The sequence below is a fragment of the Sitodiplosis mosellana genome, unplaced genomic scaffold (assembly GCF_009176505.1).
Source record: "Sitodiplosis mosellana isolate CC-2019 unplaced genomic scaffold, AAFC_SMos_1.0 Smas_scaffold_6226, whole genome shotgun sequence".
NCBI lineage: Eukaryota > Metazoa > Arthropoda > Insecta > Diptera > Cecidomyiidae > Sitodiplosis > Sitodiplosis mosellana.
The window spans coordinates 6896072-6922883 of record NW_022601467.1 but is presented as its reverse complement, the minus strand read 5'-3'; the positions used below and the strand labels follow the sequence as shown (position 1 = coordinate 6922883).

The following is a 26812-nucleotide window of genomic DNA, read 5'->3' as shown; positions in this document are numbered from 1 at the left end:
TCTCTCTCTCTCTCTCTCTCTCTCTCTCTCTCTCTCTCTCTCTCTCTTCACTATTTATATATATATATACATTTTTTTGAATGTGCAGTCGTTTGAAAAATGAAGAACCAAAGCTTGCAAACTAAACAGAACGCTGTGCATTTCATGACCTACATTTCTGTGTTCAATGTGACCGCGTTACTGCTTGCTTTGCTCAATTTCTCATGTTGTATTTTCTCTGTTCCGGTATACATGTGTGTGTGTGTGTGTAAGCGGCGAGGATGAGAAATGGCGAAGTTTATATTGTGCTTGTGAAACACATCCGAACCAATGGACGTTCGCAATGTTTTTATAACAAACAACGAAATTCTTACGATTAGTATTCTTTTATGACAGCCGTCATCAAACAAAAGACCACACGAACAGCAACAATAACCAACATGAGAAACACACCACCGACGACAAAAGAACATGAAGTGCCTTCTCTTGATTGTGACGTGATATTTTTTTTTTAAATTAACCGACAAATCATGACCACTTTCACTTTGCTTACATTTTGCCGTTTGTCGCTCTGAAATATTTGCCAAATTTTGGATGAAAAAAAAATGAAAGACGCAAGCATCTTTTCCTTTTACCCCATCAATTCAACGCATAATTAATTAAGAGAAAATGTGTTTGTGTGTTCCGTCCGACCCAAAAAAAAGAAGATTTGCACAGGCACAGCAGCGCGAATTACCGTGTACGTGTGTGTGTGTGTGTGTGTGTGTGTGTGTGTGTGTGTATTTGTGCAAGCGTGTGTTAGCGTAAAATTCACGTGCATGATCCTCAGCGCAACTAGCATCATCAAATAAGTCTGTAATAGTGTTATAATTATAACCCACTTTACACTTTTATACCATCGATCACGGTAATTTTTCTCTATGACAGAGAGTACGGCCAGTACCAATCGCATTTTCACACTCAACGCTCTTGAGAAAGAAAAAAAACTGAAATAATCATTTTGGCAGAAAAAAAACACACATTAATTGCAGTAAAGTGCAAAGTTTTTACTTGAAATTAAGTCACTGAATGATAGATCACGAGGTATGCCATTTAACTTCAAAGCATAAATTGTAGATGCTTTTCGTTTGGCTGCAACGGTCACGTACACTGACATATAATTATTGCATGCAAACATAGACATAGTGTACGACTGACTGTATGCATTGCATTCTAAATCACTTAAGTGCCTTGAAGAGGGAGAAAAAGAGCGGGATAGAGAGAAAAGAATGAAAAATAAGTTTACTCTAGTATATTGTATGCGTGTTTCTCTTTGAAATTGTATACATTTTTTTTAACACAATTCATTGTTGTTCAGACGTCAACTGCAGAAGAGAATCATTTGGATTGTATAGGTTGGGTACACATTTTAAATGGATATTCCATTCAATGATCTATGCATCTGTTGCGAACCAAGTGAATGAGGATAAATTTCGGTCAGTAAAAGCATCGAAAATAAATTTAATGCATTACATTGTGCTGGAAAAAGAGACTGTTATGTCAATACGCAATTTTCTAAGAGTATCGTTTGATTAAAATTTATGGTGAAATGAGTTTTAATGAAAATTTGGTGGCAAAAATAATAACCATCACGGCTTCATAAGAAAACATACTCGAGCGAATGAAATTTGTGCAACTTGCGCTGGCGAAAAAGGTGAATGAAGACGGTTCAATTGAAGAGAGGCGAGAGCTCGCGTTAAAAAGGCAAAGCAAAGCGAAGAACACCGACAAAGCTCTCAAAGACAAAGACAGATACTGTTGGCTTATATACTTGACACGACTATGTTCATAATAACGCATGCATAAACATAAAATTAAATGGGCATTATATTCATAAATAATTATAAAATCATATTTGTACAGAAAATTAAATTAAAAAAAAAGACGACGATGACGATGACGGCAACAACAACGAATCGCTTTCCGTGTGGATGGCAGTCATGTTGTCAGTTTCGATTGTTTGCTGCTGCCATTCATTCATTTTTGTTGTTCTCATGAAGAACACACAAATGAAATCGAACAACAAAAACCGATAGGAGTGAGAAGAAAAAACTTTACTAAACTAAACTAAGAGAAAAAGTGAAAGGGCAATATTACACATGCACAGAGAGAGAGAGAGATAGAGAGAGAGAGAGAGAGAGAGAGAGAGAGAGAGAGCGGAAAAAAGACCAAGCAGATATAATAATGTCGCCCCGTTGAATGTACGCTCAACTATGCACATTTTGTTTCGATGCAAATATGGTGAGCCAGCGTCGGTCGTTCAGCCTTCATGTCTACACAAAATAGAGAGAAGAAAAATTACTAGCGATAGAGAAAGAAAAAAGCTCCGAACGCAAAAATACGAAGCAACTTCATATAAACCCGTACACTTTTTACATGCGAACAACGAACCAACGAACGAACCGAGCGCGCAGCAACGCGAAATGCGAACGAGGAGCAACGAGCTTGGCTACAGCGTACATATTTATGTCGTATAAATATTTGTCATTAATTTTAAATGTTTTGTTGCGTGTTTGTAGACCATTTGATATGGAAGGTTCGCTTTTTTTATTCTGTTTTTTTTTGTTCGTTGGCTCTTTCTTTCTCTTTCATTTGGATTAGAAATGTGTAGAGTATAAAGCTTGCGTACACACACATACGTAGACAGAATAGCGAGTGCGAAAGACAGAAACACGCCAAAACCAACCGCTAGCCAGCCAGTCAGCCAAAATGGAAAAATGGCATCGACGACGACGACGGCAAAAGCACCTTTTCCTACTCTAATGTAGTGTAAAGCATAACTTGTAACGTACGGTTCGAAATGGTAGAGTAAAACCTGTGATAACGTGGCTTTTGAATTCGTTTATTCCGTTATGTTTCTGTGCGTAAGTGTGTGCGCGCCTTGTCCTCTTCTTCAATTTTCTTCTTTCGACTCGGTTACTTTGTGCAAAGCATAACTTTTTGCTCATTACGACACGCATATTCGTGAATTTTATCGAGTTGTACTATATTCGATTCGTATGGTGGTGGTGTTGCTACTGCCGCTGGTGTGGTATTTTTGGTCTACACGTGTTGATGTACACCATCGTGTCAAACCAAAAACGTAATAGACTTTGCGAACGAACGAATGCCTTTTACTTTTTTCACATAGCGTTTGGCATTGTTATGTACTTAATTCTTTCACTCCTTCTTTAGAAGTCAAATGAGTTAAACATGAACTTGAATTTTAATACCTTTTACCTACTTATCAAGTGTCCTTTTTGGTGTGCGGTGCTGTGTGAGTGAGTGTTATAATGTACATTCTTTTGCATTTGCAAAGGCAAAGGCAAAAGGCAAGGTTTTGCATTGTAATTCGGCACATTGAATATGCCTCAAACATCGAAGAGTGTAATTGAGCAGCAACACACCGTTTACACGGCGTTGTACGAAGGATAAACGAAAGTATTTCGTGGAAAATTATGCAAAAAAAGGAGAGAAAATTAAATGAAAGCAAAAACAACAACGTTCGAACGAGCGGAAATGTAGTATGTGCACTACAATCATCACCGTTTTATTTCCATTCAAAATGGACTGAACGAAAAGGTCGAACCAAATCAGATTGCTCTATAATTTGATATATTAGTTCGAGAGAAAGTGAGTGAGTGAGGCCGACTCGTTTGCCATACGATAATGATTCATTAATATACTATGCCGATTATATGGAACGTGACACTTAACTGACACTGATCTCGGCTAATTTGAACTGTTTGTCGATTGTGATAGACAAGCAGGCAAATGTAAAATCGAATACGCCTCTCTTTGTCTACGTATTGAAAAACTTTGATTTTACCCATCTATTCTGTGCTCTGCAATGCCATCGGTGTTGCGCGAGCGCGAGCAAACAATCCAGCTCGTTTTTTTCTCTCGATCGGAACGGAGATGATTGACAATGTGTTTTCCATGACATTTTATCTTTTATCTAATGATTCAATGTCAACATTTCTGACGGTTGTTCACGCCAAATGAGCACTTCCACACTTACAAGATATTGATGATGACAGGCCATCGAATGGGTAAAGATATTACTTTGCATTTGACTTTGTGTGATGATAATGCTGATGATGGTAGAGCCAAACACAACGTAAGCCACTGTAATGTCAAATGCTATAATTTTCGAAACTTGTTTGTTTCGACGAGGCAAAAAGAGAAAAAAACATGCGTCGAAGAGCTTTTACACATGCAATTCAATGAAGTTGATTCAAATTAAATTGATCCCAACGCTGCCACCACCGCATTCTGTTGAAGTGTGTAGTGGTTCAATGGAGATAAATTGCGACAATTTTTTTCCCTTCGTTGTCCAATTTAAATTAGGCAACAGAGAATGGCACAGATTGGTAGAAAGTGCTTGCATTTTTTCTGGTCAATGTATTGCTATTTATATTAAAATAAACATTTTTCCAGGCGTGCACACACACCATCTAAAATGCATAATGCTGTCTTAGATGCATATTGAACGTGCCAATGCAGTGCCTTTTTTTGCTTTTTCTTCCGTTTTTTCTTCTGCCGTAATGTTTTTCTGCAGCTCATTTGGTTTTTCTCCTGTTTCCTGTAACTCTTCTATTTTGTATTCAAAACAGGAATATCATTCTCTCTTGAAGACGGTGTTAGCTTTAAGAAAATTGAGATGTATAGTGCGATTTGTTCAAATATCGCGCGGAACAGTACAAACGGAACACATTAAGAAATTGCACAAATGCAAATAGTGGCATCAACAACATGAAGAAAACCAACATTGCAAAAGATTATTTGATCTTATTTTGTTTCATTTCGTTTTGTTCTGGCTGCTTGTTGTTGTTGCTCATGACTTTCCGAATTTTATATGCAATTTTCTTAAAAACTTCGCTCACCAATATATATGTGTATATAAAATGTACACTTAGGTGCACATGTATTTTCAAAACACACATCCCGAAGCGCGCATTCGCTCGCGGGCACCATTCGACGCTTATTGCCATTTGCTCAAATGAAATAGGTTCTATCCAATCAAAATGATTCAATAAAACGAGCTTGGACATAAAAATGCGAAGGAAAATACACGATGAAAAATCAAGTAAAAAAATAGCATCGCAATAAACCGTGAGCATCGTTTCAATTCGATGTGCTCTGGACGCGATCTATGTTGTTGTGCATTACTTATGCTTGGCATCCCATTTTACCTGTTTTCTCAAACGAATCAAGCATTCTGGATGTATTACAAAATGGTGATAGTGAAAATAACGGCGAATGAGCTAGATTCAGTCCTCGATTATCTTCGAGGGGTTTTTGTTGTTGTTTTTTCTACTTGTTCTTCTTCATTCCAGTGAAAAAAGCCACTACAAGTACCATTGAAAAGGCAATTTGATGCACTTCGCACGAATGAAGTAAATAAAGAGCAGCAGAATGATTAGTCTCCGGAAGAAACGAAGTCAATTTTATAAAATCGCGTTTCTTCAATCAGTACGGCAAGATCAAAGGGCCAACAGGAAAAATAAGAGAAAAAAAATAGAGCCACGGCAACACTGTCGCACACAAACACACACACATACTAACACACCAACAAAATAAACACTACACCGCATTTTGTTAAGCCAGAACATTGTTTATTATGAGAGAGTTTTGTGTCATTTGAAGCATTTCAGGCCATTGTGTGTTCTCAAACCATGAAAGAAAAGATATTCATTACAAAGAAGTTTTTCATTAGTTTGTCGAGATACTGAATAGAACGAGTACTCTTTAGTACTCCCAAGAATAGTAGAGCCAAGACACACACACACACATACACACACACACACACACACAGAGAGAGAGAGAGAGAGAGAGAGAGAGAGAGAGAGAGAGAGAGAGAGAAAGAGAGAGAGAGCGAGAGTGTGAGCGGAAAAAAACGAAACTCTGGATGCAACAAATGCCATTGTGTGCTTTTGTTGTTGGTTCGATGCTGAAATCAAGTTAAAAATAGCCATAAAAACCAAGTCATTGTGCTGTTAGTTGATACTGTGTTGACAACTGCTCTTGCTCTTCACCAGCAACAACAACCAGTGAAATAACAGAAAAATACCATTTCAATGGGTTTTTGGCTGGCGGGGCCAAGTGGAACGGAATATTTTCATTCGAAAAATGGAATTTTATCGATTTATTTTATAAGCCGACCACCCGACAAATGTCCATTTTGCAGCAAAACCGGTGTGACATCGCCCGTCGACAATGCAGTCAATTCGTACGTTTGCACTGGCATCGGGAACGGAAACGGGATCGATGTCAAATTGCTATGATGGGACTGTGTGTGTGTTACTTTTTGGAATCGGTGAAAATTAAAATTGATAGTTATAATGTAATAACGAGATAAGAGTGTGTGGACAATGGATGAAAGTGTTACTCAATGCACACTTTTAACACACAATGCATCAACCAGCAACGGTAGCAGAAATTTAATGTAGCAGACGTGCGCTGTCCATTTCAACTGTTCGTGGCAGGCGGAAATCCCGGTCGCTCGGGTATTATGCATTTGATTAATATGATTCGATTCGACATCAAATCGAGAGAGAGAGAGAGAGAGAGAGCGAATATAAATTTTGAGGCTCAAAAGTCCATCGAGCTTTACAAAGGAAATTAGTTCGAGCACGTTTTAACTCAGTGCCAGTGTTCGTGCTGCTCTCTGTCACTCTCTTTTCCCCTGTAAATTGAGTTTTTCAACGTGATAATTTTCAATTAACATTTACATCATTGTTGCGATGATAGCACGTTCATCACATTGTACAAACATGAAACACACACACAGAGAGAGAGAGAAACAGAGCACAAAACTGAAAAAGAAATGGCATTAAATTCTAATCCGCATGCAAATGAAATTATAATTAAATGCCATATTTGTACTGTGCGCTAAAAATGTGTTCGCCATTTTACCGATGCCATTTATTCCCATGACGATTTAAACTTCAAAAATAACATGATAACAAATAACAAATTCATTTCATTAGCATCATATCAAACGGTTTCGCTGTGAATTCATTTATTTTAATGAAACAATGAAATTTGTCGTTTGTCTGCGTTCGCTTCGGTCACATGTGTGCGTGTATGTTTCCATATCTAGATTTCAAATACGTCGGGACTGCTCAATGATGACGATGACGAAAACGACGACGGTGACAGAAACGACGGAGAAGTTGATCGACACACTGAAAACCCCTTGCGTCATAGGATGAACACCGTTAAATTTCAAATATTTTCTTTCAAAATATTTGCATAATCAGATTACGGAAATATATAGACCGTGCACCAACTAAAAATGGCTGTATGAATGAACGAATATATGTATGAGCTTAAAAAGCGATTTAAGTTTGAAGCGACAAGATAGAAATGAAAAGGCTGACGGTTCTCGTCAGCGTTTGAGCAAAGCGCGTCCAAAACTAAAACTATTTCGCTTTCTTTGGTTCTCCTTTCACACGGTCGTACTGATGCTTCCATCGCTACCGACCGCATCCAACATGCCTCTCTTCGGTTTCGCTGTTTTATTTGCATTTAAATGTTGACTGAAAATTTTCTTTAGAAATTCGAGTCGAATGCTTCGATGTGGAATGAGACCGCATTCATGGCTTCATCCGATGTGAGCGTCGTGGCGTAAAATATAAATTAGATAGTTCACCAAAGAAAAGTTTATCGATAAATAGTTGCACATCGGAATCTTCAAAGCTACGCTTTTGATTGCAACCAGCGGCCGGGCTAAAGAGAAGTAAAACGCAAGAGCACAAGAACTGTAAAGCAAACACAGGGCGAACGAGATAAGGATAGGGATCGTTGATCTTGTAAAAACGGAATCATCGAGCTGAAAACAGTGCGCAATCGAAAGGAGGTGAGGAGAGGGAGGGGGAACAAAAAGCAAAACTCGAATATAAAATATGGAAGCTGTACATAATTGTGCAGTGAGGATAATATCCATTAGACTTTTCAATGCACCCGTCAAAAAAATGTTGTTTGTCGATTCGCATTTGAAATAATTCTGAACCATACATCTAGAGCATCTAGATCTATCCATTTTGCTGTACAATAAAGTTGGTGGGAGTTACCGGTCCATCAAATGCGATACCATTAGCTCTTACCTTTCTTCGCAATTCAATTCGCTATTTGCTGCAATGCATTCATTCGTGGATATGTTTAGCAGTCAATGCTTATAAGCAAACTATGATCACTTTATTTCACTTTAAACGCATAATTGAATAACTGTCAAACTGTTCCAAACAATAAATTGACGAGTTGCAATATCGTTCACCATGTGCGCTACAGCATCCATTTGGAGAAGTGGGAAATACCTGTACCGTACTCAACGCCACACACACACACACTACACATAGTGCATGTGAAGTATATGCGTTAAATGGCCAATTTGATGTGCATTGAAAATGGAAATTCGAAAATAAACAGAACAACGGAAGATCCAGCCAATAGATTCATTTGTCCGTTATTTGTAGCGTTTGAGTGTGTATGTTTTGTGAATGGAAATTCGGAAAAAGAAATAAAGAAGAGAAATAGGAAGAAGAATAAGCAGAAGAAGCGAAAACGAAGATAAAGTAGCTGCGATTCATTGTACTTGTTATTCTTTAATCTTTTATAAGCTTTCAACTGAAATCGCATTTTCGGTTGCTGCAAAGTGAAAATGAATTTTGTATTCACAAAAATGGCTTTTATATTGAAGTTGTTGTCTTTTTTATGGTTTTCTCCCGTGTGTTCGAATATGCTTCGGTTCATCGGTTCCGTTAACGATATGTACGACATTCCGTTCCACACTTCGAGTATGTGTGCATGTGCATGCGTCATGAAGTGAATGGATATTTTATATATGCTGTCATCCTGACTTGGATAATTTAAAAAAAAAAAAAAAGCAAAAACTTTTCGTCGAGTGAGAAAAGTGGAGTTGTTCGAAATTTAATATAGAAAAGTTATCGAAAAATAAAATCTATTTTTGGAAATAATTTACTAAATGATATGGCTGCGCCAAATGAAATCTCGACAAACGATTTGCTTTGGCGAACAAATTGAAGGGAAAAGAGAATAAATAATGAATGAAAAGAAACGAAGGGAAAATCTGGAGAGAAAGAAGGAAAATCGTCTTTATTGTTCCGATATACACGGCCAAATAAAATGCCGTATTTATAAATGTGTGTCCTGCATGCAACGATCGCATCGATGTGTCTCAATTGTGCTCTTAATCCAAAAGTTTTGCGGTAGCTAGTGGCAAATAAATATTATGTAAAATATTTATACTTCCCATACATTTATTTCTAAATCCAAGTATTCACTGTGTGGGTTTTCGCTGTGGTTCTGTTTCGCTTCATCTTTGGGCACACGATCAAAACGAAAGATAAAGTTCAACTGATTAAAGATGTACAGCTTTCATTCAATGTTAACTTGTGCGCGCTCTGTTTGTTCAGTTGATGTCGGAAGTTGGTGCGCTTTCTCTCATTCTTATTCTTCTTCTTTTAGCACCAGTTCATATTGTATGAACGAAATGATAAAAACTGTGAATTATGCAGGGGAAAAAAAGAGAACAAGTTATGAGAATAGAGAATGGGTAGAAAAACATTGAGAATGCTTTGCATTTCATTTTTCTGCTCCCATTTTTTTTTTGTTCGCTGTTGTTACCTTTCATTTGACTGAGTGAGACCGAGTGTACCGCGGAGTAAAATTGCATTATGAAACTTATATCATAAAAAGATGTACAACTGTTCCCGTGCCGAAGCGAAACGAGAGAAAAAAAGAGAAACCAGATGAAATTCTCAATGGATAAATTAAATACTTGGAACAATAACTTGGTATGATAGGTAGAGAACGTGTGCTCCTTCTGCTAACTATGTCACAAAAATGTATTGCAGCCACTAACTCCGTTCTCCCCCCCCTGTCTCTCTCTTACTTTGTTTGGCTCTCTCATTTGCTCGTCCTCTTCCGTTAGCTTATACTCACACACTCATACACGAGAAAAAAAAAGTCATTAAAACATACACCCCAATAGCATTTGCTGGTGACAATGTACTATGTGTGTTTGGATCGCTTTTGTCATTCACTTTCCTTCCCATTGAACAAAGTACGTGTGGGTTGTTCAATGTGTTGCAAACGTTGTGTGTGCGCTTCTCATGTATGATATTTTATTAGAGGATGTGAATTAGAACGAGAGAAAGAGAGACAGATTGGCCTGGTGCTGCTGCTGTTGAGCAAAAGTGTGTGGTAAAACAAGCAGTACTTTTCCACGTCCCTGTATCAATTAAATTGCCCTCAAAGCTCATCTGTTCATTGTTCAACAAGGAAATGAGTGGTGCGGCACACTCTTTCTCATACTGTGTCTCCCCCATGTCCCCTCTATCTCATGATGAATGCATGCGAACAAAATTGCAATAACTGTCAAGTTAAATTTAATCATTACCGCATCACCTATGGATGTTTAAACCGAACACGAAAAGATTTGCAGGAAATTTATGATGCTTTTTTGTTGTTGCTGTTGCTTTTGTCTTGCTGCACAGCAGCAGCATCATGATGGCAGCGGTATCTTTTTACCTCATAACTTCCACTGAAGTAGGTACGTGCGATGGTTGACAGAGGATCGGTATTCCAATTACACTGTCATCGTCGTCGTAATATCTCGTCAAATTTCATTTCAAACCTTCAAAAAGTGCTATAAAATATGCCAACATCAAATTAATATCCGTCGATATAAATATCGTTGAGTTTTTGTTGCTGGTTTTAATGTAGCCTTAATTTTGATGAACATGTTGCCAACGGCTTTGTCATTAACATACAATGCTTAACAATTGATTCAAATTTTTTTTTCATTGTTCCAACATTGGGCCGTTTGATTCGATTCCATGTCGATTGTGACAGCACAAATTTAATGCATATTTGTGTTGGGGTGGTTGCTGTATTACTTCTTCTTCTTCTTATTACTCTGTATCGGTCGTAATGAAACAAACCCATGAAAATTGTTCACAGGCCATGTTTCAATGTTTCGATATTTTGTTGTCATCGTCACTCATTCGATTTAATGTTTCATTCTCTCTCTATTTTCTGTTGCTGTTGCTGTTGCTGTTGTCATTGTGGCCTAACACACGTTTATTATTTTTCTTCGGTTTCCTTTTTTCTGGTGTTCTACCCCACAAATATGCCGAAACCTTGTTTGCCTTACCTCATTACACATATCAATAGAGAGACGAACACATGCCTATACTTAACTGGATACTAAAACAGCACTTACGACTTTATGCCGATATGTATGTGTATTTTTGTAAACATTATGTCGTGAGCGCATATATTCGACAATATGGCAATGACAAAATATATATGTTTTCATTTCCTTTTGCCCTTTTGATGTGAGCGAGCGAGTGAATGAACCGAGCAAGAGTAAGAGCGAAGCGCAGAAGTTTACGCGCGAGAGTGAGCGAGAGATATTCACGGTGGAGAGCCCAGAGATAGCATACGTTTTGAAGAGAAGAAAAGTAGAAAATGTCTTCGACTAAAATAAAATTACACGCACACACAACACGCATTACATTGGCAAAAAGTACTGAAATATAAATCTTTGTGTCGCCCCAGCTTTGTAATGAAGCGTTGCACAAATCCAAAAAAAAATATGAATGACCAAATGACGAGTGTTTTTTCGTGTCGGTGGTCGTTGTTCACAAATAAACTGAGAGACACACAGAAGTACCGAACGAGAAGGAAAAAAAAACACCCGCAAGCCAACAACCAAACCGAATGAGTGACAGAGTGAGAAAATATGAGAAAACGCACACACGACACACAGTAACTCACCATACACACTTACTCACCAATTGTGACACAAAACCTATGGGTGTCTAGATCATGGATTACATCCGAGTGTGCATAAGCGCGTCTATTTGTATTTTCAATCGCTAACGGAAAAAAAGCCACATCATGTTTACTGTACTGTACGTGGAAAACACATTCAGCAAAATCAGACAAAAGGACACATGCGTTTGACCCCGACGAGCTTTGTTGTACTCCCCAAATTCGAATACATTTTATTCATTTCGGAGCACAGAGCGAAAAAAGAGAGAAAAAAATCGAAGCGGCATCTGGTGAAGATAAAAGGCTCATCAACGGCTTTTTATATCTCTATGCATACATTAGATAATCTGCAACAGCTATTTCGAGCGATGACGTGGAGAACGCTGCATATAAAAATAGGTGACAGGCCAAAGTGCAAAACGCTTGGGACGACATTTTCATTTTCCTTTTTCTCTTTCCCTTCCTAAAAATGACAAATGCCGAAAATTATCGAAATCTCCGGCACCGCAATACCCATAATAAACTTAGGCATTTTCATCTGGACACTCAACGCTGGATGATGTGCAAAAGCTATAAACACTTTGTACACGCGCCTCGTTTGTGTGTGTGTGTGCAGTGTGAGTTTGTGTATGGGTCATGTGTTGTGTGTCAACCGATTGTGCCAAATACGCTGATTGCCGATGGGTTTGCAGTTGTTTTAGCGTTATTTGAATTGTTTATGCGCTCGAAATAGCACGCTCTATTATCAATAATTGTTTAATACCGCAATATGCAAACGTATAAATGCTTGTGTGTATGTGATTCCGTTGCATGAAATTGGTTTTGCTTGTTATTTTCATTCGACAAAGAAAGCAACACAAAACAACATTGACATCGAATTCTCTCGACAGCTCCGTACTTTTTGCCACTTTCTTAACTTCTTGACAGTGAGTCTTTTCTTCTACTGCACATTTTCATTTATTTGATGCCGTCTCGTACTTGATATTGTGTGTTTTCGTGGAATTGACATCAGTTTCCCATACTTTTTCGATTGAGCAATTTCGATGGGATGGAATGGGATACGTTTTGCTCCTTTTTTTCGTCTTTCTTTCGATCGAAATTAAATGTCAGATGACGATGAGCTGTTCAGAGTTGCTACTATTTTATATGCCAATCTAAATAAAATATGAAACCAAATCGAAAAGTTTCGTTTTAACCAAGATGAACAACGTGGCATTTAAGCTTTTTTTCATGTCATTTCAAATTCGATGGGATAAAGGAACGAATAAAAATAAACATACACTGAAAAGCAACTCTGAAATGTGCACAATTGAGTAAAAGTGAGACCAAAAGTGGGGGTGAAGCAGACGGATGGATAACGAGAGAGAAAAATAGAGCCAATTCACAATTCTTAGCGATTGTATTTTTTCATTAGACCTCTACCGTTGTCGACAATATTTCAGAGCAAATGAAAAATATGTGAATAACAAAAAGCTTTTGATATTTTAAATGCAAACCATCGTGCATTCATCTCTCGCCACGCTGTATTTCTGCACGCCTTCACTATTTTTTCCTTCGTCTATTTCTGCGCGTGGCTCTTCTTTACATTCATTTCCAATTCTTCGTTTTTGTGCTGCATATTTGTTATCTTTCCTTGGTGATTTTCAACGATTCCGTAAAAACGGCGAACGGACAGAGAGACAATTACCGCCATGGGCTGTGTGTGTGTGAGTGATATTGTGTGTCTGTGCGAAGAAGAGAAAAAAAATATGGGCGAGTACAAAACGGAGCATTCGCAAGTGGGATACGATCTTTTTGTGGCAGTGCTCAGCTGCACTAACCAAAAGTATGAATATAAAGAGACTTATACACATATTCACGACATTTACTCAGTTCGAATACCAAATAGCCTGAATGGGTAATTTTACACCATAAAACAGTCAGTTTGGTAGTGTTTCTCTCTCTCTCTCTCTCTCTCTCTCAATCCTTCTGCTGCGCGCGTTCCCTCAAGCTGGTTCGACTGGTGTTCGGCTTTCAATATCGTACTGACTGCAGAGCATCCGTGATTTGCAGTAATTTTTCTATATTTCTATATACATATACACAGTGAGTGAGCGGGAGTCGGCAGAGTAAAGGAAACGACGGAGCAAAATAAAGCACAACAAGAAAAAAGCCCCGCACACGAGAAGAGTTGAAGCTTGAGAACAAAAACAAATATACCAATAAAAAAAGCAGCATGAAATTGGCGTTTGTGGTTGTTCGGCAACGGTACAATACTCACGGATGATGATACAATACAAAATTGCCGCATAAAAATGCGAATATATATACAGACGTACATATGTATTTATGATACAAACGAGAAGTAAACGAGTGAGCTGGTAAGCTAGCGAGCGAACGGGGCTAGAACACAACTATCGCAATATTTTTATGTTGACGCTGTCGTGTTTGCACAACACCGTTATTAGGGTCGATGTTGATTTTACCCTCTCAAGACTTTACAATATTCGAAGCAATTGTTGAGCAGCTTGCTGAACAAATCTTCGATAGAGACAACGGGACTGACGGGTGCAAAAACCACCGAAATTCAAAATCAAATAACAATGGACGAACAACGGATTTTGTTCGACGGAAACTAAGTTTACAATGACACCAAATGTCATAAGATTTAGTTTTCAGTAAAGTCAACGATACACAGAAAGAGAAAAACTGTTTTGAAATTGACGAAAATGAAGAGAAGGAGGGGGAAAAAACTACAGGGAACTTAAGCTGTACAAATTGCTACTTAAGTTAAATACCTATGAAACCTACAGCGTGTATTGGAGATGTGTCTTTGATTCAAATTGGTTCTGTTTCCTAATATTCCCGTCGTACAATGGCACATTTCGTGCACTTTTTTTCTTCTATCTCTCTCTCTCTCTCTCTCTCTCTCGGTTTGTGTGAAAATGATTGAAAATGTCAAGCCGTGACGCGATGTAGCCAAAAAGCGAAAAGTAGCATTTGAAAATTGAATCTCCGTGTAAGCTGATGATGACAACTTCCTTGAAAATCCCCATGAATTTGTCTTCATTTTGTGCTGTGGCAAACACAAAATTATTGTTTACTCTCTATGTCGTCGTTATATCAATGTAAAACACAATAATTTACCTAGCTACTTCTTTCTACCGTGGTTGTTGTTGTGAAGCAGCCAAAGTAAAGCGGCCGACATATAACACGCCGTTCGTCCATCAACTGCTCCCTGTCATTCTTACCTTAATGGATTGTGAAAGCGAAAATCGAAAAATCAAACAGACAGAGGAGAAAAAATAGAATAAAACAGAAAAAAAACCGAAGCAAGAAGTAAAACGACTTTTCATATCTTTCACTGATTGTTCGTCCGTCATACTAAGCGCTCTTACAATTATTTATTTCAACTCATCCAACAGTAATTAACGTCCATTTGTGTTGTGCTTTAAGACACGACCGCTTTAAAATCGTTTTAAATGATTTTCAATAAAACGGTCGTAGAGCTTAATTGTTGTCCTACTTTGAGCGCTTCGCTAACTTTTACTTCTCGCTCGTTGAATTAAGGCTCCATTCGATTGCTTCAATGCTCATCGAAATTTGTGGACAGTTCACAACGGATGAGGGCACACAAACACGCATTTCCGACGATAAATAATGACAGTTGAGGGAATTTGTGCTGAGCAACAAAACAAATCAGCCCACACACACTCTCTCTCGCTCTCTCTCTCTCTACCTGTCTCCCTTGTTCGTAACAAAAAATTAATAAATAAAATAAAATGCATAATAAGACATTACGTATTCTCGTTTGCATCGTTTTGTTTCATCATTTTCAAGTGGCTCATAAATAATCATTTCATTTGGAATCTCTTTGATGGTTGGCTACGCGCCCGTTCGCGAAAATACTCGTAACATTCCAAAAAGCGCGGCGGAAGAGAGAGAGAGAGAGAGAACGGAGAGAACGGAGAGGAGAGAGATATGGTTTGAACAGAGGAAAAAAGGTCAAACGTGCATTTTTTCCTTGATCATTTTATTTGAGCTCGCGAATCATCGCAACTGCAAACGCAGCAATAAAATCCACATTAAACTTGTACAAACTCCAAAATGAATTGCAATCCCATGAGCATATGTAAAACTGTGCAAAAAGCTTTTTATAACTCACACTGTGTTAAATACTTTTGATTGAATTGAATGATTGAACATATAAACTTTATTTGCAATTTAACTTGCTATTTTTTTTCTCTCGCTCAGTGTGTGTGTGTGTGTGTGCGTGCGTGCTGTTTCCAATGTTGTTGTGGAGCAAGTGAAGGGAGCACCGGAATGATTCCAATTAAAATGCATTTGAAATGGCTTCGTGATTTCAATTGGATGTACAATTTATGGAGTTGCGTTAAAATTCAACCCCATTTACCTTGACCAAATTATTAAAAGCTTTATGATAAAATTTATGGATTGTACCTGTGCCGGGGCCAGGACAAATGCTATATACCATTTCAATGAAGGGAATCTTTGAAACTTTTGCCCTCCCCTGACGACAATATACGATTTCCAAATGGTTACCACTGTTGACGTTGCCATCACTTCTGTGGCTGCTGCTGCTGCTGCTGCTGTTGTGCAAACGACTTTGCATTTTGAGTACGCAACAAACAGTTTTTTTGGTATTCATTTCATTTTGATGCTAAGGCATTGAGTTATTACAGTTGAGCGTTCAAACAAAAACACTTGACCAAACTTACGAGTATCAATTGTTTCGGTCCAATATGAAAATCAATTCAATAAGCTTTTTTCTCTCTCTCTCCTGTTTGTCGAACGGGAGCTGAATCAAGCTCGATATCGATTTATGTTTAGTTTTCTCTCTTTTTTCCGATATACCAAACAGCGTGCAACAAAAACAGTGATCGGAAAAAAACACACACACAAAAATCAAAACAACAGTAAATCTGTATAAAATTGAATCGTTAGAAAAGCGTTGAACAGTACTTGAAACTTGATCACAGCTCTCTTCAGAATCCGTAAAGTTGAATCGATAAATAAATGCTTCCAATATAGTTTTGTTTGTGTGCTGTTTCTGCTTCACTTTTGATGAATGTGCATAAAAAATATATCATGATATTTTTTTTTAAATTCGCTCACGATTTCATCGTACACTCGCATACACTCTGAATAAAGTTATAAATAATAAAATTCATGCTCGGTTGATTGAAAATTGTGATCAACTGTGTAATAGAATGTCTGGTTGAATTTGAGTTGCAAAACTCATTGCAATGCACAGAAACCTCATTAAGACTTATTTAAATAAACATTAAATTTGATGGAAATCATTGAGAGAGGAAGAGAATGGGAGAGAGCGGGTGAGAGAGGGAGATTCAGCGACAATGCATTTTTAAAACGCGTTCCACTGAATTGAATTTCCAACACATTCGCTATGAGACAGACTAAAGTCGCTGCATATATTTGGTTTTGTTTTAGTTTCGCTTTCGCTTTCGTTTTCGGTTTGTTCTCTCTCCCTCTCTACCATCATTTTTGCTATTATTTTTTCACTACTATTTTCTATCCGTATTCTAATACCGCATACTCATATCCGTTTTCAGTAAGTTTGCGATGGTATTGTGGAACGTGACAGAGAGGGAGAGTAAGAGAAAAGAAAAATGCCAGAAATAATATAGTTTTTTTTTTTTCAATCGATAGTCTTTGCTGTACGGTGACATAAATAGCGAATTTCAAACGAAAAACAAAACTAAATCGAAGAAATGCTATTGAATTGAACAATAAAAATAAAAAAAAAACTCTGAGAGAAATGAGACCGAAGCGAAATACAAAACTTTCGACGGGTGACCCAAACATCGATTGACGAAGACATATACCATTGTTGAACAATACAAACGAAGCAAAAACATTTGTGTAATTGTTAAACAAGTGAACAATTCAAAGTTTTCTTACGGCAAGCGTGGAGAGAATAAAAATTGCTACCCTCTGACACAAACGCACATACAGTCCCTACCATCACAATCTTTCTCCCTCGCTCGCTCACTCATTCAGACGCACACAAATACACGAACCGTATAATGAACGAGGGGGCACAACACATAATCAATCCAATCATGGACGACGACAACAACAACGACGACGACGACGAAAGAAACAAAAGTGAAGCAAGTTCGACTGAATGCCAACATTTATACGTGATCCATGTGAACTAAGGCTCAACAATACCACAATAATCGATAGGGTAAAAAGCGATATATCGGCGGGCGTTGGTGTGAATGCGTACGAATGGACGAAAAATTCAAATAATAGAGCCAATATAACGAGCCTATTGTGATTTTTCCACATCGTACACATAAGGTAGAGCGCAAGTAACGAATGAAAGAGAAAAGTTGGATGAAACCAAAGCAAAAGCGACAAAATGTAGGTCATAGTTTCAACTAGTTTCAACGCTTTCCAGTTGAATGCGATATGATGTGTACGTGCCCATACATTTTCCGGCCGCAAAAATATTCACGAAGAATACGTGATTTGGTTTGAATCCGCACTGGCATACGCAGAGTGAGAGAGACCAATTAATTAGGAGTCAAATGGGTCGATTTGGCCGATTCTTATCAATTCATCTCGATTTCATATCGCATTAATGAGATCGCTATCTGAACCAATTGCAGTTGTGCATGCCAAGAAGCGGCTGTTTGATGCGAGGTAACCACACACACCGAATTCGATTATCGATTCGATTATTACCTCGACACACACCGATTATTACCTCAGCTCTTTTTCCACATCAATCTTGCCGACCGATATCCAGTGAATCTCTGTGTGATTTTTTCTGCCCTCGTTATTGTTGTCTATTTTGTCTGCTCATTATAAGGATTATGCGGCAATCATGCGTGAGGCTTACTCATGGTTCATGATGTGCTTACGTGCAGTGTGCATGCTTGAGTGTGCTTATACATATAAATATTGGAACCCTGCATGAAAACAAATAAATGAAACAATATTCGCAATTTCGTGCTTATTACTATTTGATGGCTCTGTGATCACAACATCCATTTTATTGCGGCTGGATATGTTCGGGTATCAACTTCTCTCTATCTCTCTCATTCGCCTCTAGTTCCAGTGTGTTTGGGTAATTGGTCGAATGCGTTTATTTTTTATGATATGCGGCTTAAGCTATATGGCGATTAATTCATCAGAGTATCAGTACGTTACCAAATGCGAACCATACCATTTTCCTTGGTTAAATACAAAACTCCCATTAAAATTGACAAAATGATCAATAAAAATGACAGACCGCGAAATAAAATTGACAGTATCAAATAAGGAAATTTGGCGAAAAAATTGGCAAAATTGTGACAAAAATGTTGGAATAATTTTGACCAAAATAGACGGATATTCCGTCCAACAAAATAACTCTTTTTTTTTCAAGGGTATTTTTCGTCATTTTCTGGGAATAAGGTTCATTGTCATTTGAAATAAATCATATAATGAAAACAGTGCAGATTTTCTAATTTGAACAATCATTCAGCAATGGCGAAGCCTTCGCCGCGAGCGAGTGTTATCGATCATTTAACGACTGTACCGTACAGTCGCTCTACTGAAACAACTAGTTCAAATGAAACCAATATTATCTTTTAGCTTTGATCTGATTCATTTTTAACACATAATTTAAGATGAGAGAGATTTGTGGATCGACTTTTGTAAAAGTTTGATGGTGAACCGTTGGACAGAAGATTTTCCTCCACGTTTCAGATCATTTTGAAAAAAATCATACGTGCTCACACGTTGCATTGCAATATTGGATTCCACTTAAATGGCTTGCCTCAATTGATGGATTCCTTTTCAATCATGATCGATAGCAAACCTGCACATTTCCCATACATCAATCCTCAAATTCATACTGTATATAGCAAAAGTGTGAAATCTTGCGGTTTATCATTTTCATTGGCCATTTCGTCAATTTTAATGACCGTTTTGAAATGTTCCTCGTTTTTGTGTTGCAATCGATTTCGCTACCATCCGAGTTATTCCAATTATAATAACAATTAAATTTGTGATTTTGTGATTTGATGGTCGTTACATTGGTGTCCCGTTGATTGGTGGACCGGAAACCAAAACGAAGCTATTGGAATGTGAAACACTTATCAGCTCAACATGTTGAATACGGTGCATGGTAGCAATGATGATAATGTAGAGGGAAAAGAAATAGAAGAGCTATTACGTGAACGAAAGCGAGATAGCGAGAGTGAAATATATGTGTGGAGATATACACTTATAGATGGTTTTTCGTGACGAATCGTTTGCCCATTTTAATCACATTACTCCCAAGCACAGTATCGGAGGCTTTTGCGCCAAGTAGAAAAATGTTGCATGGCGTCAGCAATATATCTAAGTTCCAGGCTCGGCAATATCGTGCACGTTCATTTAATTCGCCAAATACACTCGATTTCAATTATTATTCTTCACATTCGTGATATCACGTTCACATTCTCTTTTTCTCTTTTTCTCTCTCTCTCTCTCTCTCTCTCTCGCACTCTCTCTTTTCCTCGATTTGGGGCGACCAAATTCACGATTTCTTTACGTCGTTCACCCGAGCGTGCGTGCTCAGTGCGAGAAAAGGGGACAAAGAGATAGCGAAAAAAAGCATTTCAACTATAAACGGAATACTGAAAACCGAATTACATGCGAAATTTCTCGGTTTGTGTTTGCGATGCGTTTGATCTAGTTTAGTTTGGTTTGATTGGATCCAAATGTGATACTGAATTGAATTGCTCGGCATTAAAATAACCATAGCAATGGCTTATCCAAACTAACGTTATGTTGAATGGTGGTTTTCATTGGTTTTTGTGGCCACACCACACACACACTTTCCCACAGAGACAAAGTTAATGTCAATGAAACGCTGACACTGGCAATAGATTGCAACTCATACGACAAATCTAAACGTAAAATTGCCTCTGTGTGTGTGCATGTGTCTGACTTTTTCCGTTTGTGTACGCCAATTTTATTTATGGGATGTGTTGCTTTGCAGCGTGTGCTGCTACAGATGTTGTTGCTGCTGCTTTATTGAATTTCTTCTATATTTTGCATATTTTGCTCGTTGCAATCCATTGTGTCTCGATGTAATTGACCCGATGCATTTTTCTGTATTTCGAGAAATACTTTCCGTTGTCACATACCGACGCTCCGATACAATCGTGTGTGTCTGGAATGTTTGTATGACTATTCAGACATAGAGAGCAACCACACAAACCAGTGTTCATCGGAATATGTGCACCGGCGCTGCTGCAAATCCAATTTCATATGAGCGAAATCTGGAATAGTTTACTATGCGACTACATTATCAGCCCTTGAATAGAAGCGGTAACGCTCATAAAATCTGGCATTGTTTTTATTATTCGCTCTCGTCTTTCGTCGTACAAAAGGTTGGGCATAAAATTTTGACCTCACCTTTTCACTATTGATAGTTGTTTCCGGTATGTTAACTACGTGTGTATGTGTTTGTGCATGAGACGCTTACATAAGAATTCATCAAGCGTAAATACATTGCGCACGGAATTCTTCCCTTATTTTATTTCCATGCTTTCAGCTCACAAGAAAAATGAACAACCCTCAATATATTTTTCTTCGTGAACATTCAAACTTCAAATTTTCTGTCATCAGTCGTTGCATTTGTGCGCCAAGTTTACATATCAAACAAACACAAAACGGACAGAAAAATAGATTGCAAAAGTACGAAGGAAAAAAAACACGTTCACACATTTACACGCAATGCGAGATAGAAAAGAACTTGGTGAAAAAAAAATGGTTGTGAGACCATAACAGCTGTTGCAGCACTTAAACTCGCGTCACTGCAAAACAAAATAAATCGCAAAGAAATAAAACTTTTGTGAAAATGGGTACAATCTTCTCTCTCGTTCTCTCTATCACTCGTCTCATTCTCTTGTGCATTTTTCCACAGTTGTGTGCTTCCAATGGAGCACATGATAACATAAAATGCACAAAAGTATTGAGCAGGAAAAAAAGAGCGGTAATATGAGTACACACACTCACAGGAATAGTTCAATCATAGTTGAATAAATAAACGAGGGTAGAGAAGGAAAACGAATTTATTTATGTAATATCAAATGTGGTGTGTTAGTATCCGGGAATACAGATGTGATTTGCTCCGAGATTCATCGTTTGCTATAAAATCTATGGAAGGAAAGAAAACTCTTTTAACGGATAAAATTCAATGAAATGGAATGCGCCGGTACAGGACGCACGATTTTCATTGTATGGATGAACAAGTGAACGCAGCAGGAAGCATATAAACAACCGGACAAAAACAAACTATCTGAGCTGATTGATATTGCATTAAATTTAAAAGCATTGACATTAGATCAACTCAATGAAAACGAAAAGAAAAAACTGCAATTGATACAAATAGATTTTCAAAGCAATTGCAACAACCATAAGTCACAAACTCAAAAGCTCGATACAACCGCGTTGACAATTCAAACCTGTACAGTTCCGTTCGTTTGTCTATTTATTTGGTTTTGTTTTTGTTTTTGGTTTGACGTGCATTTTGGCAATGAATTCGATTTCAGTGTTAATTTATGAATTACATGGCGAGAAATAGTGGCTAGTGCAATTCTAAATTCCTATTTTTAGAACAACAACAACACACACACACACGATGTGCACGATCTGTAATTGACGGAGAATTCGGCCGAGAGTTGAGAGCCCATTACACATCAGAAAATAAACCATTAATCTGATGACATTTAGCGCATTGCATCGAAGCCCGACAAACACACACACATACACACACACACAACGGCGGACAAATACTCTCGACGTCAACAGATTGCGTTGAAAAACCAATTTCAAAAATTATAAATGTGCACACACCGAAGAGTGACTCTAACTCACTGAGCAAAACGAACATTGAACACATTTTGAGTGTAACAACAGTTGTTGTTTGCCATTGAATACGAATCACCATAGATATATACTATCTACATAAAATACACATCTATGCATATCCTGATTGCATTATGCGTTTGTCACTTGTGCCAATGGTGTACAATGATATTATTTTGCAAACAAAAACAGCATACGACTGATGTTACTCGTGTCTCTCGTGTGCGCCACTTTATTTTACTCAACTACAAAATAAACGGCATTCCGTTTTTCATTCTGTCGTGGTTATTTTTTCTTCTTCTTTCTTTTGCTATTCAATTCGGAAATTGTAAACGAATCTATGTATGCTATAGGGAGATACGTTGAGATAGGTTTCGATTCGGCGTCTTGAACTAATTGGCAAATTGCCTTCTGAGCGGAAAATCGTGTACAAAATGAATGTGAGCATAATGTAAACATACTTAATGTGTACTGTTGCGTTGCGTTTCACTTCGGTTTCGGTTTTGTGTACCGTTTCTTTTTTTTTTGCTACGATAACAACGAACGAGCTCAACACACCTGATTTAAATGTGCATATTAAATATAAGAGACACAGCTAGGCGAAGAGAGAGGGAGAGAGAGGGTTAGAGAGAAAGGCAGCGTGCAATCTATTCATCGCAATATCAATGAATTTCGCAGAGATTCGCTTTTGGCTTGAGCGTTTTGTATGCGCTCAGTGAGCGCCGCTCACAGAATCAGATGGTCGGTTTGTTGCCGTTCAGTTTGGTGTTTTTTTTCTTACTTCTGTTCTATCTGGTCCCAGACTGAGCATTCGGTAGCAAACATACGATACGTAACAACGATAATACTATGATCATAGACTTTGGTGGATGCAAACTTTTGTATTTGTTGTCATTTCATTTCGGAATGCGCGTTCAGAAGCAGCACACAAATTGTATGCTTTCAGTTTGTTCACGGACGACATTGTTGCAATCGTCGCGGGCGAGCGCCTCACTCCCTTTTCTCTTTTTATTTCTTCCTCTGCATGTTTGTATGTAAGTTTTTGATGTTATTTTCTGGTATGCTTTTGTTAATCAAAAACCTTTGCTCTCCGATTCAATGCACAGACCACGGATTGCATCGTTTGATTTGCGATTTTGCCAAAAGCCAATTCCTCTATGAAATTTGTTTATTTCATTAACAGCAACAGCAGCAACAGCAACAACAACAACAGTACACCACAATGTAATTCACCAAGGCATCGTTGTAAAAGGATATTGGGTACGACGCGCACATGTGTACGAAAACTATCGAATTCAAAGCGTAACGAAAGATTCGAGGAAGCGTGCGTCATTGTGTTCCATACTCATAGTGGCATTTCGTTTTTGTGATTGTTGTTTTTGGTCAGGGAAAAACCAAATCAGCCGATTGGCTACTTTGTAGTAATCAGCTCAAACGCACACAACACAACGCAACGATTTTGTGATTGAATGTGGAACTTTTGTTTAAGAGCTTTAAACTGCGTGGTACGTCCATAGTATGTTTCATGGTGAAAGTAATATACACTCAGCATGCTGACTGTTTAATTTGCCCTAATTCTTTCTGCTTATTTTTTTACTCTTGAGGGACTACCTTGAGAGAGGGACAAAATGCCCAACAAATGAAACTAAAGCAATGTGTGTGTGTGTGTGTGTATGAATGTGACCATGTCTAAAGTTGACTACTCTTTTGTCTATAATTACGCTTTAAAAACGAACACATCGTCATCGTCATTATTAACGGTAGCATTTTCCTATGAGTTGTGAGCGAGTTACAAACCACTGGTGCCGAATAACATTCTCGCTCATAATATTCAGCCGGACATAGATGTCATGGATGAATTCAACAACAATAAGAAGTTTTCTTTTTGTTTTCAAATGTCTCCTAATGCATATTCCCCACTCAAAATGTTCATTTCATTCCGTGTCTTATACCTAATTTAATTATTTTTTAATAATAAACTACGCAGTTTGATAGAAGCTTTTCCCCTCTGTCGATTGATAGTTTGAAAATTGAGTATTTATTATGCATTGCGCCATAATGGATACAGGCAATAGAGAGAAACGTACTGCACATGAATTTAAAGGCAAATGAGAAAAAAACAAGGAAATGTGAAGCGAATCAATATCATTTATCAATTGTTTTCGGATACATCCATTTAGTCTGTGCTTGTATCCATCATCATGTTGAGCTGTGGGAATACATTTCAAGTATGAAATGAAAGCAATAATAAGAAACTAAAGTGAAAAAAAGTTGTACCGCACATCGTATGAACATACAATAAAGCATAATATAAGCGTCGCGTTATTGTGTTAATCAGTTTGATCGAATGTCGTCGATCTGAACGCTCAATCAAATAGGTACGACGATAAAATGGTCTGCCCGTTTTACATGTTGAAATATATACGTATACCGTGCCGACCGAGCACGAGCTCAATATATATTATCGAATCGCGTCAATCATCATTTTCTATCAATTCAAATAAACTCAATTCACCATGAATAATGAATGAATGAATGAATGAATGAAAAAAAGAATGAGAAAAAAAACAAAACCAAATGTAATTCACAAAGCGGTGCATTGATTTGATTCATGACAGACGCTTTGGTGGCTGTGGCTTTGTCCACAATTATTTAAATTATAATATTTATTGCATACACATATATGTCTGTATACAAAATAGAAAGAGCAGAAAAAACCTTCAACATTCGGAATAAAAAAGAATATTGATTCATTTGATTATTATCAGCTCAAATGGTTGTGTCGAAAATGTAACAAACAGTTATGAGCACGCGGGCACATAGCATTGCGAGCGAAAAGGAAAACGACGCCCGATAATTTATGGTTTGGTAATTCTATAATAGAAAATCATCAAAATTAGGTTACGTCCTAAAATCGTTACGAATTTCATTTTCCGAAACGCAAACCACCATCGCCACCGTCGACGCCACCGCCACCATCAATACAGATAGACAGCGTATAGTGGCATTAATGTAATATGACAAATTATTGAAATAAACGAAAAATTAGAAGCAACAAGAAAATAGAGCACGAACACCAAAAACAAACATGGCAAAATTACGATTGGCTTTTGAAATGATTTGATATTGTTTCGATTCGAGTCGAGTACTTGTGCAATGTGCATGTTTTAAATCACTTTGTGTGCATCTGTGTATGTATGTGCGTGCATTTCATGTTTATTGGTCCTTTCGCTAGTTTCGTTTTCTTTTTTTAACAATTTCTGTTTTTTTTTTCGTTCGTTTCTATGTTTCAGGTTCCATAAGTCGGTCAACAACTACAAATTATAATTGAAATAAGTGCACATGTATGTGGAAGACGGCACGACGCCACATTCGGATTCATCGACGTCATCGTGTCAATCGTTTCGAACAAGCTACAACTACCAAAATATCGCAAATATCAGACGTTCATGTGTGAAATGAAAAACGTCTCAAATTTTTCGAAATTCTGCGCGCGCAATATATTCTGTTGAGAGAGAGAGAGAGAGAGAGAGAATATAATTCATGACGAAGAGGCCACATATAAAGTAACTGTTTGAAACATTGATGCATGTGAAGTAGCAAATCGAATCAAATATCGTCGACATAAAATTGTTCTGTTTATTTTGGATGCAGTTCAATTGCGATTGTGCGACGATTGAAGCCAATTGATTGCTGTTAAAGCAGGCAGGCAGGCAGGCAGGCAGGCAGGCAGGCAGATCGGCGTTTGTGAATAAAGGCGGGAAACGGAAATTTGAATCGGAAAACGGCGCGCTGTGTAAGCGAATTAAGCGCCAATTCGATCGGAACCAGTGTTTCTGTTGTAGCAGCAAGGAAGTGTGTGCGTAAGAAAGAGAGAGAGAGAGAGAGCAAGAGTTCGAAGGCATTATAAAAACGAAATAAAAAGGTAAATTCACTCTTTATGACCCACTTGAACAAGCTCTCATCTACTGTTTCTGTATATTTAAAAGCCATTACAATGGCAATGGCAAATAGAAATCGGAAAATCGTGTTGATGACAGTTTCTTATCGATAGGCGTCCATTTTGGTTGTTTTTCTTTTCTTTTATTTCTGCCCTGTGAATAAGTGGGCCTTTCGTTACATTTTATTCGTTTTT

General features: G+C 37.8%; 1 protein-coding gene across 4 annotated transcripts in view; it reads left to right on the top strand.

Annotated features, from left to right (window-relative positions):
• The window catches only part of LOC129579276 (uncharacterized), a 68798-nt gene that overhangs the window by 10814 nt on the left and 31172 nt on the right, over positions 1–26812 (top strand). For 2 of the 4 annotated variants that reach the window (XM_055469173.1, XM_055469174.1), the window contains exon 2: positions 25971–26602. The gene's annotated coding sequence lies outside the window, so the exon portion shown is untranslated. Of the gene's footprint in view, positions 1–25970; positions 26603–26812 lie in introns of those variants that run through there. The other 2 variants (XM_055469176.1, XM_055469177.1) reach the window with 1 other exon arrangement.